The following is an 18833-nucleotide window of genomic DNA, read 5'->3' as shown; positions in this document are numbered from 1 at the left end:
AGCCCATATCTCGGGACCCCCTGACCCAATGTTTACAAAACTTGGAGGGTCTCTTAAGAAGGCTTGTCTGAAGCTATGCTGAATGTTTGGGGGGCTGCACAACCAAAAATGCACCCCCTGCAGCCATGGAAAGAGAAAAGGGGGGAGCCTATATTTCTGCCCCCACTGAACCCATCTTTACAAAACTTGGGGGGTCTCTTAAGAAGGCTCGTCTGAAGCTATGCTGAAAGTTTGGGGGCTGCACTCCCAAAAAAGCGCCCCCTGCAGCCACAGAAATGGAAAAGGGGGAAGGGAAGAGGGGGGGAGCCCATATCTCGGGGGCCCCTGACCCAATGTTTACAAAACTTGGGGGGTCTCTTAAGAAGGCTCGTCTGAGGCTCCGCTGAAAGTTTGGGGTCTCTACCCCCAAAAATGCGCCCCCTGCAGCCATGGAAAGGAGAAAATGTGCACAAGCCCCCCCCCACGAGGATTTCTCTCACTCACTCTCTCTCCCCGGCCGGGCCGCGCAGCAGCTGATTCCTCCAGTACTCAATCCTGACTCATTGGCCAGAAGAAGACCCAGCTTGTCCACCGATTGGCCGGGGGAGGAGAATGCTGCTTACTGACGGTTATGCTGCTTACTGATGCCCCGAATTTGCCGAATTTATTCATGAACTCCCGAACTCGCTGAATTCGGCTCCCCCGGTTTCCCGCCATTTTTGAGTTCGGTTCGTCCCAAACTAAAAACCGCCGAATCAGGGGAAATTCGGCTGTTTTTCAGTTCGGGCCGAACCGAATCGACAGCCCTAATCAAGATGCCTGCCACAGCTGCTGGCGAAACGTCAGGAAAGAAAATACCAAGACCACTGTCACACAGCTTGGATAACCTACAAGAACCGATACCTACAATGCTTTGCACGCACATGCAGAAAAATTCTATTCAAACTCGGATATGAAAACATGTTTATTTATACCCAACCTTTTCCCCCAGTGGGAACCAAAGCAGCTTACAACATCACCCTTCCCTTCTCCATTTTATCCCCCATCATCCTTCATCCATTTTATCCCTGTGGCGTTGGGTAGGCTGAGAGTGTGTGACTGGCCCGAGGTCACCCAGCAAGCTTCCATGGTAGAGTAGGGATTTGAATCTGGATCTCCCAGTACCTACTTGAGCACTCTAACCACTACACCATGCTGGATCTCAACCAGGATGATGAAGAAGATGAATGTGCTGAGAACAGATGAGATGTGTTAATAATTTTTTTGCCATCAAATCACAGTTGACTTATGGTGACCTCATAGAGTTTTCAAGTCAAGAGACATTCAGAGGTGGTTTGCCATTGCCTGCTTCTGCGTCACGACCCTGGTATTTCTTGGAGATCTCCCATCCAAATACTTGCCAGGGTCAAAGCTGAGAGTGTGTGATTGGCCCAAAGTCATCGAGCAGGTTTCCATGCAGAATGGGGATTCAGACCTGGCTCTTCCAGATCCTAGTCCGACACCTTAACCACTGCACCACACTGGCTCAAGTGTTCTTAATAAGTGGTTCAAATAACCAAAAACAGGATATTCATTTTGGGACTCATGGAAAGAAGTCATTCCCCACTGTTTGGTAGTGAAGGCTTAATCTATTGGCTGATTGTCAGGAATACTGTAGAACTATTATGCATAAGTAGGGTTAACTGGTGAGCACCTTAGAATCATAGAGTTGGAAGGGATCACCAGGGCCATCAAGTCCAACCTCCTGCACAATGCAGGAAATTCACAACTACCTCCCCCCTCCACACCCCTAGTGCCCAGAAGATGGCCAAGATGCCCTCCCTCTCATTATCTGCCTAAAGTCACAGAATCAGCATTGCTGACAGATGGCCATCTAACCTCTTTTTAAAAACCTCCAGGGAAGGAGAGCTTACCACCTCCTGAGGAAGCCTGTTCCACTGAGGAACCGCTCTAACGGTTAGAAAATTGTTCCTAATGTCTAGATGGAAACTCTTTTGATTTAATTTCAACCCGTTGGTTCTGGTCTGATCTTCTGGAGCAACAGAAAACAACTCGGCACCATGCTCTATATGACAGCCCTTCAAGTACTTGAAGATGGTTATCATATCCTCTCTCAGTCTTCTCCTCTTCTGGCTAAACATACCCAGCTCCTTCAACATTCCCTCATAGGACTTGGTCTCCAGACCCCTCACCATCTTTGTTGCCCTTCTCTAGACCCGTTCCAGCTTGTCTACATCTTTCTTAAATTGTGGTGCCCAAAATTGAACACAACACTCTAGGTGAGGTTTAACTAGAGCACAGTAAAGTGATACCGTCACTTTGCGTGATCTGGACACTATACTTCTGTTGATACAGCCCAAGATCACATTTGCCTTTTTAGCTACTGCATCACATTGCTGACTCATGTTCAGTGTTTGGTCTACCAAGACCCCAAGATCCTTTTTGCACCATGGGATGAAACAAAGGGTCCCAAGCCAGCCCTTCATGGGCTTGTGTGACTGGAGGTTGAAGGGAATTCCCTTTGCACTGAACAACATCAATTAGAGGTTCATATGCAGCATGTAAGGGAGGGAATGAAACGTATCACCTCTCCACACAGTCTTCTGGGCAGGATAGAATAAACAAAGCTGGGTTTCGAGCAGGGAAGGAGTTGCTCAAATATTGCCCATTAGGAATAACCCACACTACACAGTTAAGAGAGATTTTTACAGTCGCAGAGTGGTCAGAAATAAAACATAGTTTAACACATGTTTTACTGGCTCTCATGTCTTCATTCTGAGGTGTTAAAACTTGAATAGAAATATATGGGAACTAATTTGTGCGCACATTCATTTGGAGAAAAGAGGGGTGTGGACTGTCACATCTCCCCTGGCACTCAGCTTCTTCCCTTGTGCCTGCTGCCTTGGCTTGTCACCTGAGCTAAATCACCAAGAAGACAGGATTCACTGGGAGAAAACACTGGGAGAAAACAGGGGTACAGATAAGTGATGAAAGTCTGCAAAGCGTACAAGAGATGGAGAATGGATGGAAGTCTTGCAGTTATCTGAGAGGTATGGGAAAGGAGATAAAGCTGCAATACACCCAAGCTATGCGTAAGCCCAGGACTGCACTGGTATTAAAGTGATGACAGTCACAACACGGCCTCCCTTATCATCTTTCTCAGCTGTGGAGAGAAACAGCATATTCGAAACTCAGCTTCATCTTGATAAGATAAGGCTGGATAAAGAATGGGTTTACTACACGTGGTGTGTTGGTATTTGAGCATTATAGCTTTACCGAGTGAATACACAGATCGTCATTCTCTTCCATGACTGCATGCATGGAACTAGATCAATTTCCATTTCTGATGAGGACAAAAGCGGTTATGGTGGCTACGTAAAACTGTAGAAATGTTTCATATCTAGCCGGGAAACAATGTTTTCATAGAGCCATAAGAATTTTCAAACCCAACCTTGGCAGGCTCATTCATACCAATTCTTTAATAAAGGATTTGTAATAGTGTGATTGGTCAAGAACTGAAAATATGCAACCAAGGTTATTATAAATGTTAAGATATGTCTGAGTGCCAGCTCTGGGTTGGGAAATACCTGGAGATTTTGAGGGTGGAGCCTGAGGAGGGCAGGGTTTGGAGAGGGGAGGGACTTCAATTCCATAGAGTCCAATTGCCAAAGCTGCCATTTTCTCCAGGGGAACTGATTTCTATTGCCTGGAGATCAGTTGTAATAGCAGGACATCTCCAGCCACCACCTGGAGGTTGGCAACCCTACTGAGTGGGCTTGTGAGGTCTGTTGATAAACATGTCATAATTACCATGACTTTGGTTTTTGAGCTAGATTGGATGCTATTGTTGACCATCTTATTTCTGATTATTGTCCATGGAGATTTACTGATGATGTTTAGATTGTGGTGATGTTATGGGTCAATATAGATGACTACATGTAGAAGACTATATTCTCTGCTTTATCCTTGATCTGATTTTTTTCATTCCCTTCCCTAGGTGTTAAAGGGTAGGAAGAATTGCCCCGCCGTTCAACCAGCTGCTACAGATTACCAACTTGTGGGCCCACTGGCATTTGAATACCTGACAAGGATCGAATTCCCACCCTCCTGGAACTGATTTTATAAGGGGAGCTAGGACCCAGAGCTGCCTATACTCTATGCTGACTCAAAAGGCCATCTGGCTGAGAAAATCCATTTGCAAGATTTGCATGCTGGGTTTGTAAACTCTGAGGAGGACAGAATAAAGAAGGCAGTGCCCATGAAAACCATTTTCCTTTTTTTTTTTTTTTTTTTTTTTTGCTTTTGGTGGGAGGCCTGTAAGGAAGGCAAAAGGAGTTTTCACAAGACACTGCAAATGGACATGTGCCCACAAAGGTAAGTTCCCACCAGGAAAACGGCTGTTTGTATTCACCCTTTGAGAACTGCTGTTGAGTGCTTAGAATTGGCCTGTCTGGCAAATTTGTAAACACATAACAGGCACAGAGCACCTCCTGCGAGCACAACTTTAGCACAGAACGTTTTGAAAACATGCACATGGGTTGCTTTGGGCGTCATGTGGGGGGGGGGAGTGACAGCTTTCAATTTCTGATCGTCTTTGTGTGCATGATGAATGTTGGAGGTCAGGCAAAAGAATTTTAGCACTCAAGCGAAATCAGGAGGGCTGTAGCCTTTGCTGGAAGAATGTGACAAAGTGCAGTGACATTTAGAAAAGCTTTTGATTGCTGGGGACAATCTGATGCCCTGGTTTGTCAGAGGAGTACACATAGTTCCTTTCTAGCTGCTGTAAAAGAAATAATGCTCAGTGGGGTAAAATGCAACAACAAAGATTAGTTAAGCATCCTAGGAACATTAGTGATTGCAGATCTGGAAGGGAAGGATTTTTTGGCCTCCTTTTCATACACAGTAGTAGAAAAGGGCAAGAGTCCAGTAGCACCTTAAAGACTAACAAAAATATTTTCTGGTAGGGTATGAGCTTTCGTGAGCCACAGCTCACTTCTTCAGGTATCTGAAGAATGGTTTTGGTAGAGGGAATTGCTAGCAACTTAAAGATGTGTATTCTCCCGCCACCATCAAATTTATCTGAAAACTCCTGCTATATTTTACCTAAATTTTTGCTCTACATAAACTTTGGTAATAATGAATAAACTCCATGTTAATTTAGCTTAAATGATTCAAACTGTGAGATGTGTTGTCTGACATCTGAAGTCGTTTCCCTTGCAAAGCCATAAGGAGGTGTCCTATTCTGCCTCACTTGACACAAAAGCACCTGACTAAAAAGTGGGTGCACCAACGAGGAGCCTCCTGGACGATGAAAATATCCTTCAAGGTGCTCTATACCAAGTTAATTCTGACCTATTTCCTATGTCCAGTAATGTTTGACAATGCCAGCTAGTGCATACCTTCACCCAGTTTTATAACATGCACTATAAGCTATCTGGTTGGATGGAATCGTCCTTGTGATTAGCTCAGAAAAAGAAGCAGCAGCTGGGGAGGGGCAATGTTGCCAGGACAACAGTAGTCAGGGAAATTGGGCAGAATTGAAAAAAGATGACAATTTTCACAACCAAAATGACTTTAGAGTATTTCTGCGCAGTCCTAATGGGGGGGGGGCGTGAAAGAGGATAGGAGCTAGCATGATGCCTGCGCCAACATTAGTGCCAGTTGCACTGGCTAAACTGGCACTAACACTGGCACAGGGCCAGTCATACCAGTTCTGTGGAACAGCATGGCAGCATGAGCCACGGGCACTGGTGAAGCCTCACCGGCAGTATTTTCCTGGCACATCAAAGGGGGCATTCGTGGGGCATTCCTGGGGATGGAGGTGACTTTATTCAACTCCCAAAGCCCTGTGAGGGAGTTCCACAGGGTTGGGGAGATTTAATTTAATTTTAACTTCTGCTCTGCTGCATGCCACTCAGGAGGCGGCACAGCTACACTTCCCCTAACCCGGTCATAAGAGTCCCCCCCTGCCCCCGGATAGGATTGGGCTGAATCTCTCCCACCCAAATCACTATTCTTGACCCGGAATTTGAAACTGGAAAACAGTTGTTGCAGATCTGGTTGTGCTATCATGCTGATGCTGGACCATTAATCCCTCAGTCGCTAAATATTGGTAATTAACTCTCATTTTCACTATAATGACATTTATTTCAAATGTTTAAAGTCTGTCTTTCCAGGAGATATTTTCCTTGCAAATGCTATAGACTAAATCAAATGAAGGGAAGATGAAAACAGTTTTATTTAGGGCTGTGTTTGACTAATTTAGTTTTCATTTATTGACAGTCCTAATTGAGATTTTAAAGTTGTCTTTTTTCTGTTTTATGTTGTTTTATTTATATTGTAAGCTACCTTAAGCCCCCCAAGATAGAAAGGCGATTAATAAATGTTTTGAATGAATGAATGAATGAATGAGGTAGGGGGTCAGAGTCTCTGTTCTAATTGGAGAGACCCACTGGATTTGAAGGACAATACTTCTGGATAACTGCCCCCTGCGCTGCTACCTTTCCAAATTCCAAACACATTTCCTAGCTATTGCATATGTTAATGCCAGGTACCAGATTTTCCTTGGCAGCTAGGCTGGGCTAGTGTGGTGCTCAAAATGGGCCTGATTGGCAGCTATCAGGGCCCTGTCAGGGAACTCCATCGAGGAGCTATCAAGACAGAGAAAATGTAACAATGTCCACATTAGATACAGGGATGGAAAGTAGAAAAGAGACCAACTTCAGCAGTTCACTGTCACCACTGCGTGGCATTCTCTCAAAAACCTGCATCCAGCCCTGGTCTATCACCTTTTCCTGTACAACAATCTCTTCTTGGCATGCTGACAAAACACAGCAATCATTATACAACTTATCAATGTTTATGTCAATACCAAGGGCTGCAACCAGACTCTAAAATGGCTCCCATGTAATAGTAGGGCTAAGCAACAGCAGTGCCACATCCTTGTAAAACCATGTTTCAATATCATAAAATTTCTCAAGGTATTCAGTTCACTGTGTTAACATCTGGTCCGCTTCTCCATATCTATGAACTCAAAGAAAGCTCTCAGCACACATATTAAAAATGAAGAAAACTGTTTTTAATAAATATCCATAAAGTCTTTTAAAATAAACATTTTCCTTTAGAGGTTTTTATAACATTTACCTCACCTTAACTGAAACACTGTGACATCTTGAGATGAGTGTGAGGCAGAGAGAGATACAGAGGCAGTTGGCAGCGTCAGTTGGTTACAAGTTGTCGCGGTTCGGGCCGTTAAGTGCCTACACTCTTAGAAAGGACCCCTTCCTGAGAAGGGATATGTTATCTTATTCAGCGAGACACCACTAGACCGGAATCAACGGTTCCTAGAAACTTGTTATTGCTCCTAGGACATCTCTTGAACACGCCAATAAATTTATAATAATGGACAAGAGTAGAAGTATATAAAAAACACATTTATTTACATTATATAATATATGCTTTTTGGTTGCAAAGCCTTAAAATATCATATAAGGATAGACATCATTAGTCTTAAACTTGTTTATGTAGCAAGTAATTATTCACATTCTCTATGCCTCCATAAAGGAGTATTTTAGTCAGAATATACTCATAAAGTATCCTTAGTGCAATGCACCTTCATTCAGAATATAAGGTTACAGAAATCCTATCAAAATATGGTTAATTCTTTGAAGAAAGATTTGGTTAGAAGCATCCTAACTTAAATCATTCAAAACATCATAACATTTCTGTACAGAAGACACACTATACCTTGCTGTGTCATCTGTGTCATCTGGAGTCCTTTAACAGTCTAAGCTCTATGAGAACATATGAAGTTATCCCAGAGTATCTGTATTTGCTAAGTCTTGAATCCTTTAAAGACTTCTATTAATATTCTTAACTGATCATCATTAAGATCAGGCATTGTGTATGTACATGCTATGCATGCTCTTTCTAGTTTTAGACAGCAATGCTGAATATATAAATACTATGTGTTAGCTTAAAGCTGTTTACAGTCTCTTTGACTGTGCCAATCTGTGTATGTGCATTGTACATATCTCACAGAGTACAGAGAGTCTCCTTTTCCTTCTCTGGTCTCTTGCTCTGAGGAGGTTCAGAAGTCCCTCTGTTAAGTAGAGGACGTTCTGACTAGGGCTGTCAATTCGGTTCGGCCCGAACTGAAAATCAGCCGAATTTCCCTTGATTCGGCGGTTTTTAGTTCGGGAGGAACCGAACTCAAAACTGGCGGGCAACTGGGGGGGGGCGAATTCAGCGAGTTCGGGAGTTCGCGAATAAATCCGGCCAATTCGGGGCCGTCAGTAAGAAGCATAACCTTCAGTAAGCAGCATTCTCCTTCCCCGGCCAATCGGTGGCCAAGCTGGGTCTTCTTCTGGCCAATCAGTCAGGATTGAGTACTGGAGGAATCAGCTGATGTGCGGCCGGCCGGGGAAAGAGAGAGAGAGAGGGAAATCCTCATGTGTGTGTGAGGGGGTGCTTGTGCACATTCGCTCCTTTCCGTGGCTGCAGGGGGCGCATTTTTTGGGGTACAGACCCCAAACTTTCAGGGGATATTCAGACAGGTTTTCTTAAGATACCACCCAAGTTTTGTAAACATTGGGTCAGGGGGTCCCGAGATATGGGCTCCCCCCTTTTTCTTTCCATGGCTGCAGAGGGCGCATTTTTGGGTGTGCCGACCCCAAACTTTCAGCGGAGCATCAGACAAGGCTTCTTAAGATACCCCCCAAGTTTTGTAAACATTGGATCAGGGGATTCCGAGATATGGGCTCCACCCTTTTTTCCTCTCCCCCCTTTTCCATTTTCGTGGCTGCAGGGGGTGCTTTTTTGGGGGTTCAGCCCCCAAACTTTTATCATAGCTTCAGAGAATCCCTCTTAAGAGACCACCCAAGTTTTGTAAAGATGGGTTCAGTGGGGGCTGAAATATCGGCTCCCCCCCTTTTCTCTTTCCGTGGCTGCAGGGGGCGCATTTTTGGGTGTGCCGACCCCAGACTTTCAGCGGAGCTTCAGTCAAGGCTTTTTAAGAGACCACCCAAGTTTTGTAAACATTGGGTCAGGGCCCCCCGAGATATGGGCTTTTCCATTTTCCCTATTGGGATGAATGGATCACCCTCGAGAGATGCATACATATGGATCTTATATTGGATACAAATGGAATCATATTGGATTACCCAGCCTCCCAGCCCCTCCTGCTGGAACAGAAGACAGCCACAGTAAGACCCCTTTGGGGGCTTTAATCTATAATTTTTCTTTTCTGTGTGTGTGTGGGGGGGAAAGCAGAGTCTGTGTGTGTGTGTGGGGAGGGAGCAGTTTCTGTGGGTGGGGGGGAAGCCAAAGGGGGCTTTTGCCGGTTCTGCCTGGGGTGTGTGTTCCCCCTCCAGTCTCTCTCTCCCTGGTTTGAGGGCGGGGGGGGGCTTCATTTTTATTTTTCAGGTTTTTCCTCATTCATAAGATCAGTTAGGTTATTTTGATGCTTGGTCAAAACTGGTTTTCAAATGGTGACTTAAAGAATGCATCTGCCTTGGTCCCAAGTCCAATGCAAAAGGAGAAATTCCACCCCCTCCTGCTCATTATGCATAGCTAGCTGCCTCTGTCCCTTTCCATGGTTTGCAAACTCCCAGGTGTCAGGTGTTGCTTTGCACTGTTGCAAAGATGTTGCATTGCGTGCTTGTGTTGCTTTGCAGTTGTATTGTTTTGCAAAATTCTTCACACCTGCCCCGCCTTTTGCATGTTTGCAAAGGTGTTGCTTTTCAGTTGTGTTGCTTTGCAAAGTTCTTAGCACCTGCTCGCCCTTGCTCTCATCAGCTGTTTGTCGGGGCTGGGAGCTTTGTGCGTGGGCGGCAAGCTCTGCTGAGAGATACACATTAAGGGTGGGGGGGACCCCTTTCAGGGCCCATATCTCAGCCCCCCCTGACCCAATCTTTACAAAACTCGGGGAGTCTTTCAATATACGTCCTTTGAAGCTCTGCTGAAAGTTTGGGACCTCTAAGCCCAAAAATGCCGCCCCCAGAGCCGCGGAAAGGTGCGGTTGTGTTTTTAATGGCTTTATTCGGCCGAATTTTTTTTCCGAACTCTGAATCCCCGCCGAATTGAACGGATCCGAAGTGGGGGAGTTCGGACTTCGGCACGTACCGAACCCACAAGGGCCAAATTAGGCCGAATCCGAACTGTACCGAATTTTTTTTTTTGACAGCCCTAGTTCTGACACAATCTCAGAGGTCTAGCTATTAGCCCTGTGTTCAGGATGCTTCTTAGCATTGGTAAGCCAAATAGGCTTAGTTTGTAAGAATCCATAAATCTGATGGACTCTCAGTGTTCCAATACATGGAAAAATCACTGAACTTAGATTCCTATTCAAAGAATAGGAATTCTAAGGGTCTCTATCCTCTTCTAGGAATAGAGCAGTCTCACAAGAAGACTGTAAGTAAGATATGTTGAAATATCCAGATCTTGATACGTCAAGATATCTGAGAACTACTGTCCACGCAAGGACAGAGTTTCAATGTTTTACATCTCAAGCCTTTTGAGATGGAGAAGTGTCATTCCAGACAGCTGCAGTCTGCCAGTCATAACACTCTAAAAGTGCTAGCTGTTCTGCAGCTGTATTTATGCTGTTTCTAGACCCATTAAGAGTGTTCCTTTATCCCCTCTTCCTTATCCTTCAAAAGGGTACCTTTATTCTCTCTTATCAGATACCAGGAGCTTAGTGGCATCTGCTCGTGTCCTCTGATACCTTATTGTCCAAATATGGACATCCTTCCCTTTCACTCCTCTGTGCTTAAAGTATAAACCCTCATTTCTGAGGTACATGATCACGTTACATATTTAATTTCTATACCATCCTCTTCGTTAGGACAATACACATTAAATGAGACTACTTAGAAATCTGTAGCACAACGTTTAACTATATAACTCATGAAACACAATTATTGTTTACATTTGTCATTTGCAAAGTGTCATTGTTTACATTTAGTTAGCTGTATTGCCTCTAGCAAGATTACAGTAGAGCAAGGAAGCATATTACTCTTATCTTGAGAGAATTATAATGCCTTTAAGCTATATTAAGCACAATTTCAGCTATTAATGCACTCTTAGTACATTAAGATAACTTAAGACCTTGAAAAGGCCTTTGAGATTCTGACATCTGGCAGCTGAGTCAGAAAGGTGACTTTTGCACACTTTATGGACAAAGTGCTTTACGCTGCCCCTTCAAGGGAAGGTGCTCAGCTCTGCCCCTTCAAGGACAGATCAGGGTAACTTTAGTAGTTAGCTTTGATAGAGGTAACCTTGAGCTAGCCTGTCAGCATGACACAGACATTCATTATACATTACACAATCCTCTATAGTGGCTCAGTTTGCATGATGTGTTTAAGCTCTATATGGAATTAATTCTGCACATGTTCACAAAATGCCATGATCATGTCAGAGACTGCTACAAAGTAACTGTCACCAGAAGAGAGGGGCTGATTCTAGAGGAGCACAGAGCCCTCTGTCAATCAAATTAGGCTCCAGTGTTTAATCCAACAACCTCTCCAGTCTTCTCCTTTGCCTTTCCCCCTGGCTCCCACTGCATTCCTTCCTGCCTCTCATTCTGTCACCAGCCAAACTGTCTAAGAAGTTGAGAGAAGCTAGGTACTTAGCTACTTGTACTATAACATAACATACTCTGAAACCTTTTTCATCAACTCTCCTCCCAAAAAACTAAGTTTTTGTTTTGTAAAAATGCACCTCACCTAAACTTGCTTCAGTGAGTTGTTGTAGTTGTAGTTGTTTTAAGAGCTAGTGACTTTCTGTTCTAAAACCTGACTAAGGTTTAATTGAAACTATCCTCGAGATGGAATTTAAAAACTTTTTAAAAAGTGTAAAGGAACTGTATTAAACCTTTTCTGCCCCGTCTGAAATGAGTGCACCTAGTTTCTTTTCAAGAATTCAGGAGCTCTCTTCTGAAAAATTGGACTACGGGACAGCCTAAAGAACTATTTTCTAAAACTGCCTAGCTTCAGTTGTTTGGAAGCCCAGAATGGACGCTAAAAGTTTTTTTATACAGTTACCATATTTTTTGCTCCATAAGACGCACTTTTTTCCTCCTCAAAAGTGAGGGGAAATGTCTGTGCGTCTTATGGAGCGAATGTGCGCATAGAGCCGGCTGGGCGCGCTGGAATGACGCGAGCCGGCTCTGTGCGCTGGCCGTCGGGGCACGGAAAGCTGGCTCGAGTCGTTTCAGCGCAAGCTGGCTTTCCCGGCCCCAACGGCCAGCTGGCAGGCAAAGTAAAATAGCTTTAAAAAAAAAAACAAGCAGAGCCCTGCCCATGAACCCAAAAAGTACAAAAATAAAAACAAGTTCAACCACAATGCAAGCAACTAAGGTTGTGCAAAAAAAAAAAAAAAAAAAAAAAAAACCGGTAAATTTCAGGTTCAGGTTTATTGGGCCTGATTTTTTTTTGGGGGGGGAGGGGTAAACCTGGAAAAAGCCAAATACCCACACTGGTAAAGGGGTATTCAGCTTTATTTCCGGGTTTACTGAAAAATTTTGGGCCCATTTTAGTCTATGTGGATTTTTTCCGAAGCTGCGGTGGGGGCATTTTGGGAGGTAGAGTTCCCAAATTTCCAGGGAACTGAAATGCAATCCTATTTGCCACTATGTCCTTCCCCGCTCCTTCCTTTTCCTTGGGAAACCTGATAATGGGGGGGACAAGGTTGTTGGACTCCACATTTGAAACCAAACAATCATGTAAAATAATTGCCGTGGTTGGACAAACAGTACAGTTCCCCCAACATGCTATCCTATTTGCCTGTGAGAAATGCCTCATTCCCTCTCTCTCCTGTTGCCCTGGAAACGAGTCCAAAGGCAGGACATAGGGCAACATTGCAGACCTTTAAATATTGCTATTCAGCATTTGAAAATAATCCCCAATAACCCGATTTTTTCCAGAATAGAGATAACCAACTAGCATAGGAAAGTCTCTAATGTGTATTCTGCTGAAAAAATACCCCCCAAATACCGGTAAGGTATTTTTCAGGTTTTTTTTTTCCAGCTCAGATATACCAAATGTACATCCTCATTCCAGTTTGGAGGCAATTGTAGATAATGTGGCATTTGCAGCCCATATCCATCAGTTGCTTGTTTTAATGTTTAAGTTTTTGAAACACTGACTTAACGTTTCCCAACACTGACAGCAGCAGTGCCAGCAACATAAGAAGCCACTCTGTTTAAATTCAGCCCGCTGTCCTCGAGAGAACTGCAGATCTGTGCTGCAATTGCCTCGCTTGTCTCTTGGTTATCATTATAGAAATCCAGCAAGCCTTCCTTCCCTCTGTTACGGAAAACAACCAAACAGTCAAGGGAAAGAATGTTCTGTTTTCCTTGTAGGAGGCATAGAGGCATAGCACCGGATTGAAAAAATGGGTGCTGCATCTAATTCCTCCAGCAACAGTTCTAGGGATTTTGGAGCCAAAACATTCTCAGCAATGCTGGTGGCTTTGGTCTGTCCACAAAGCTTTTGTTGTTGTTGTTGTTATAGAATCATAGAATCATAGAGTTGGAAGGGACCACCAGGGTCATCAAGTCCAACCCCCTGCACAATGCAGGAAATTCACAACTACCTCCCCCCCACACACACACCCCAGTGACCAGAAGATGGCCAAGATGCCCTCCCTCTCATTATCTGCCTAAGGTCACAGAATCAGCATTGCTGACAGATGGCCATCTAACCTCTGCTTAAAAACCTCCATGGAAGGAGAGCTTACCACCTCCCGAGGAAGCCTGTTCCACTGAGGAACCGCTCTAACTGTTAGAAAATTCTTCCTAATGTCTAGTCTAGCATCAGGTAAAATTCTTGATAGCCGTTTGTTTCAGGGTGGATTTGATTTAAATCAAGTTGATTCAAATAATGATTTAAATCACTAATCCATAAGGCTAGATTTAAATCATGGTTTTCTACATGATGGATACATAATATCTATCATTAGGGCAAGCGTCACATAAAAAAGGGCAAGCTTTTGAGTTCTCCAGAATTTTTCTTTGGGCTGTGTGTGTGTGTGTGTGTGTTAAGTGCCGTCAAGTCGCTTCCTACTCATGGCGACCCTTTGAATCAATGTCCTCCAAAATGTCCTATCTTTGACAGCCTTGCTCAGGTCTTGCAAATTGAGGGCTGTGGCTTCCTTTATTGAGTCAATCCATCTCTTGTTGGGTCTTCCTCTTTTCCTGCTGCCCTCAACTTTTCCTAGCATGACTGTCTTTTCTAGTGACTCCTGCCTTCTCATAATGTGACCAAAACATGATAGCCTCAGTTTAGTCATTTTAACTTCTAGGGTCAGTTCAGGCTTCATTTGATCTATAACCCACTGATTTGTTTTTTGGCAGTCCATGGTATCCGTAACACTCTCCTCCAACACCACATTTCAAAGGAGTCTAGTTTCTTCCTGTCAGCTTTCTTCATTGGCCAGCTTTCACACCCACAAATAGTAATAGGGAATACAATGGCATGAATTAACCTAATCTTGGTGGCCAGTGACACATCCTTACACTTCAGAATCTTTTCTAGCTCCTTCATGGCTGCCCTTTTCAGTCTTCATCTCCTTCTGATTTTTTGGCTGAAGTCTCCCTTTTGGTTGATAGTGGAGCCAAGGAATAGAAAGTCTTCAACAATTTCAATTTCCTCATTGTCAACCTTAAAGTTGTGTAATTCTCCTGTAGTCATTACTTTTGTCTTCTTGATGTTCAGCTGTAGTCCTGCTTTGGCACTTTCTCTTTTAACTTTCAACTGTAGTCGTTTCAGATCTTTGCTATTTTCTGCCATTAATGTAGTATCATCAGCATATCTCAAATTGTTAATGTTCCTCCCTCCAATTTTCACCCCACCTTCATCTAAATCTAATCCATTTTTCCTAATTATATTTTCCTAATTACCGTATATATATTCTTTGGGCTAGGTGTCATAAAAAAAAGTAGAAGATGCTGGCTGGGATGTGATGCAAAGTCCTGGTGTAGTATGTGCTGTGCTAGGTGTCAGATGCACCTCAGCCACATACTTTTGTATTTCGAAGTTTAATTACGGTGTTGGTGTGGCATAGCTACTATTTTTCCTTGATTACATCAGTAGAAACACAGTGCATTTTCTTGGATCCGTGTGTTATGCTGTAGCCCTACTTCCTTTATGAACATGACCTCCTGAACAATTCTGTTTTGCATAGTTTGCAAAATGCCAGACACATGGAAGCTTTCCTGACCTCCTTAGGCAGGCCCTTCCACAAGGTGGGGGCACTACAGAGAGCCCCTGCATACAGACAGTTGTTGATCTTGCCCATCAGCAGGGTGGCACCTACAGAAGGCCCTGCTCAGATGAGCAAAGTTGTTGCTGGGTATTTTGGGGGTGGAGCATGAGGAGGGCAGGGTTTGGAGAAGGGAGGGACATCAGTGCCATAGAGTTTAATTGCCAAAGTGGCCATGTACTCCAGGGGAACTGATCTCTATCGCCTGGAGATCAGTTGTAATAGCGGGAGATCTCCAGCCACCACCTGGAGGTTGGCAACCCTAATCCAAGGCCATGAACGGATTTGTATTTGATAGCCAATACCTTTGGATTGGTAACTGATGGGCAGCCAATGGAGTGACTGCAAAATGGGTGTAATATGCATGCTCCACCTAGCTCCTGATGGTAACTGAGCTGCGACATTCTGCACCAACTGGAACCTTTGAGTTGATTTTGGGGGGAAGCCTATGTAGAGGGCATTTTGTTCCCTCACTTCCTGCATCTGAGGAAGTGAGAGCTGACTCAAAGGCTGATGCTGGAATAAGTTTTGTTAAGTTCTAAGGTGCCACTGGACTCTTATTTTGCCGCTACAGACAAATGCCACTACCCATTTGGAATAATTGCATACTTTGTTTTACCTCTGAAGTGTTTGCATCCCAGTAGGGCTGAATAGAATTTATTTTGATGGCCACATGCATCCAACTGGAATAATTATCTAAGCTACACATTTTTCTTTGCTTTGCCACAGACTAATGATTGTGATAATGGCAAGAGGAAGAAGGACTCTCCATGTTTAATTGCAAATATCCTCTCTCTATCAGCAGTGCCCAAAAACAAGTTGCTAATTTAAATTAAGGCTTCAAGTATCTGTATATTCACTTGGAAGTAAGACCTTTTTAACTCAGTGGGACAACTTCTGAACATAAGAACACAAGAAGAACCCTGCTTAATTCTCACTCTTTGTTTTCTTCACATCATTCAGTAGTTTATAAGCATCTCTATTTATATAGTTTATACATCTATATTAGCCTTCATAATTATTTAAAAGAAGCAAGAGCAGCTTTCCTCACCTTTTTCAGTCAGGCTGTTCCTGCCAAAAATGCCCTCCCCTTCAGCTTATTGGTGGTGGAAAGGGCCATCAAATCACTGCCGACTTATGGTGACTCCATAGGGTTTTCAAGGCAAGAGATGAAGATAGACCAACAGACAGACAGACAGACAGTTTATTTGTGACCCTTAGCCAGAGATGAATATAGTTATTAAAGATTCTCAGAACTCCCCTCTTCTCTTTGTATTAGCCCCTGGGGATTTCCTACTCAGTTTGCACAGCCTGTGCCTCTTACTAGTTCTTCATATAGCCATGTGTCTAATTTTATAATATTATATTTGCAAACACATATATGTCTACCAATATAGGAAACACTTCTTACATCTGATGAAGTAAGCTTCAATTGAAACTTAATGCCTTCAGTAGCAAAATTTCATTTGCCAAAGGCCAAATATCAGATGTCCTTGAACAAAAGTTCTCTTGATTCTGTGCCAGTAGAATTATTGTGGATTGTAACTGGATGTATTTTAGTCAGTATATATATCGGTAGTCATAATGTTTGTACATGATAAATTAATCTGTGGGTATATGTCCCTCAGCCACATACTTTTGTATTTTGAGGTTTATCTACTGATGTAATACCATGTTCTGCATTGTTTAGCATGTAATGTTTTATATGTATGCTCTGTTCAGAAGAGAGAACCATTTCAAATTTCTGCAGTTCCTAATCCTATTACATTGCTTATTAGAGGTATCATCCTATTGATTGCACTGATTTACAGCACATAATTCACCTTCCATCTCAGTGAGAAAAGCGGACTATAAATAACCAAAATAAAATACAATATATTTTTTAAAAATGCCACGGAAATTGTCAAATGCATCCATGCATTTGTGCATACCGTATATGTAGAAGATACGTAACCCCAAATTGCATAAAACCATCAAGATTCCCCCCCAATTTTCCCTATAAATGATCTTCTTTGTCTACTTTCTTAGTGATGTTATGAATCATTTGTTTAGTAAGAACATGTTATCTCGTAAACTTTGGGAAATGATTTCTGAAGAATAACCTATAATGTCTTAGAATGGATGTCATTCAGGGTTGAATAATACATATGGGAAGCAAAGAGGTCTATCATAGATATTCTGTCCCCTTCATCCATAGATACCATTGATAACCAGTTGTTGGCTTACTATCAAATTTTGCCCCTCCTCAGGACTGTATTTACAATGCGCTTCCATTTCCGTTACACCATAAGCTATTAAAGTCTCAAGTGTTTTCTTCCCATCCTTTGAAAACGGAGTCAAACAAAAGCCTTCTGTCAAGCAGGATTAACAGAGGGCTTTAATCATTATTTTCATCCCAAAGCACCCTGTTCACCTTAGAATCCAAACAAAACAAAAAATCTGAGAGAAATTAATTGGACACCACTATTCATCCATATGAGAAAGATTAATTGCACAATGTTGCTTTGAACTTCGACAGGTCCCTTTTTGTTTATCTCTCTTTCTCTTTTTGGCACTCTTCTCTGTAACCCCATCTCCCACCATACACAGTTAGCCTTTCAGTAATCGCTTCACGTCAGTTCTCCTGGTTAAAGTTGGACAAGCAACGTGCTTTTTGACTTGGAGCCATAAAAAACGTTGTCATGTGAAGCTAAAATTGTACATCTTAAGTTTGCATGCAAGCAGTTAAAACACCAGCTGCTCACTGCTGGAGGCAATATACAGTTTATTTCTCTTTCAATCACAGTGCCCACCACTTCTTTGAAAGGCAGCCTGAGGAACAATAGCCATTAATATAAATCTGAAGTCAGAGGAAAGATTAACGTTAAACTTTCCCATGCCTGTTCCAGCAGATGCTGACAAACCCCTGTGATTTAAAATACTGCTCTGACAGTATTGATTATAAGTAAAATCATGGACATATGGAAGGCAAATAACTAGATGCCATTTGCTGTGTCTTGGAAAGAGAGAGAAGTCAGAGCGGCCAAGAAATGGGGGACTGGTTTCCTGGTGAATGGTCTCTCCCTTGTTGTGTTATAGCTTTGAAAACTGATCCAACAAAATACAGCCAATATTTGATGGTTTCTGCCTGGTATAAACAATGTCAGTTGCTTGGTAGGGTGCTTTTGTAATATGTGAGCTTTTGTGACTTTAGGAAATAAACAGTACTGAGCACTGAGGCAGTACATGTAGCAGAGACCCCAAACAGTGTAGACCATTAGATATAAACCATTCGATAAATGTTTAACATGTAATAGAGTAGGGTATACCCTGGCTGCCCTGACTAGCATAGCTCAGGCTAACCCGAACTCATGAGATCTCGGAAGCTAAGCAGGGTCAGCCCTGGTCAGTGTTTGGATGGGAGACCACCAAGGAATACAGGGTCACTATGCATAGATAAGCTTTTCTCAAGCAAACCACCTCTCTTGCCTTGAAAACCCAACAGGATCGCCATAAGTCAGCTGCAACTTGACAGCAAACAACAACAACACCTGGCCATGAGAAGAAGACCACCCCAGCCCACCTTCGAAGAAGTGAGGGCGGGGTGGATTTTG

Source organism: Euleptes europaea, chromosome 10 (assembly GCF_029931775.1).
Source record: "Euleptes europaea isolate rEulEur1 chromosome 10, rEulEur1.hap1, whole genome shotgun sequence".
NCBI classification, from domain to species: domain Eukaryota; kingdom Metazoa; phylum Chordata; class Lepidosauria; order Squamata; family Sphaerodactylidae; genus Euleptes; species Euleptes europaea.
The sequence above is the reverse complement of the archived record's forward strand: the minus strand, read 5'-3'. Positions refer to the sequence as shown.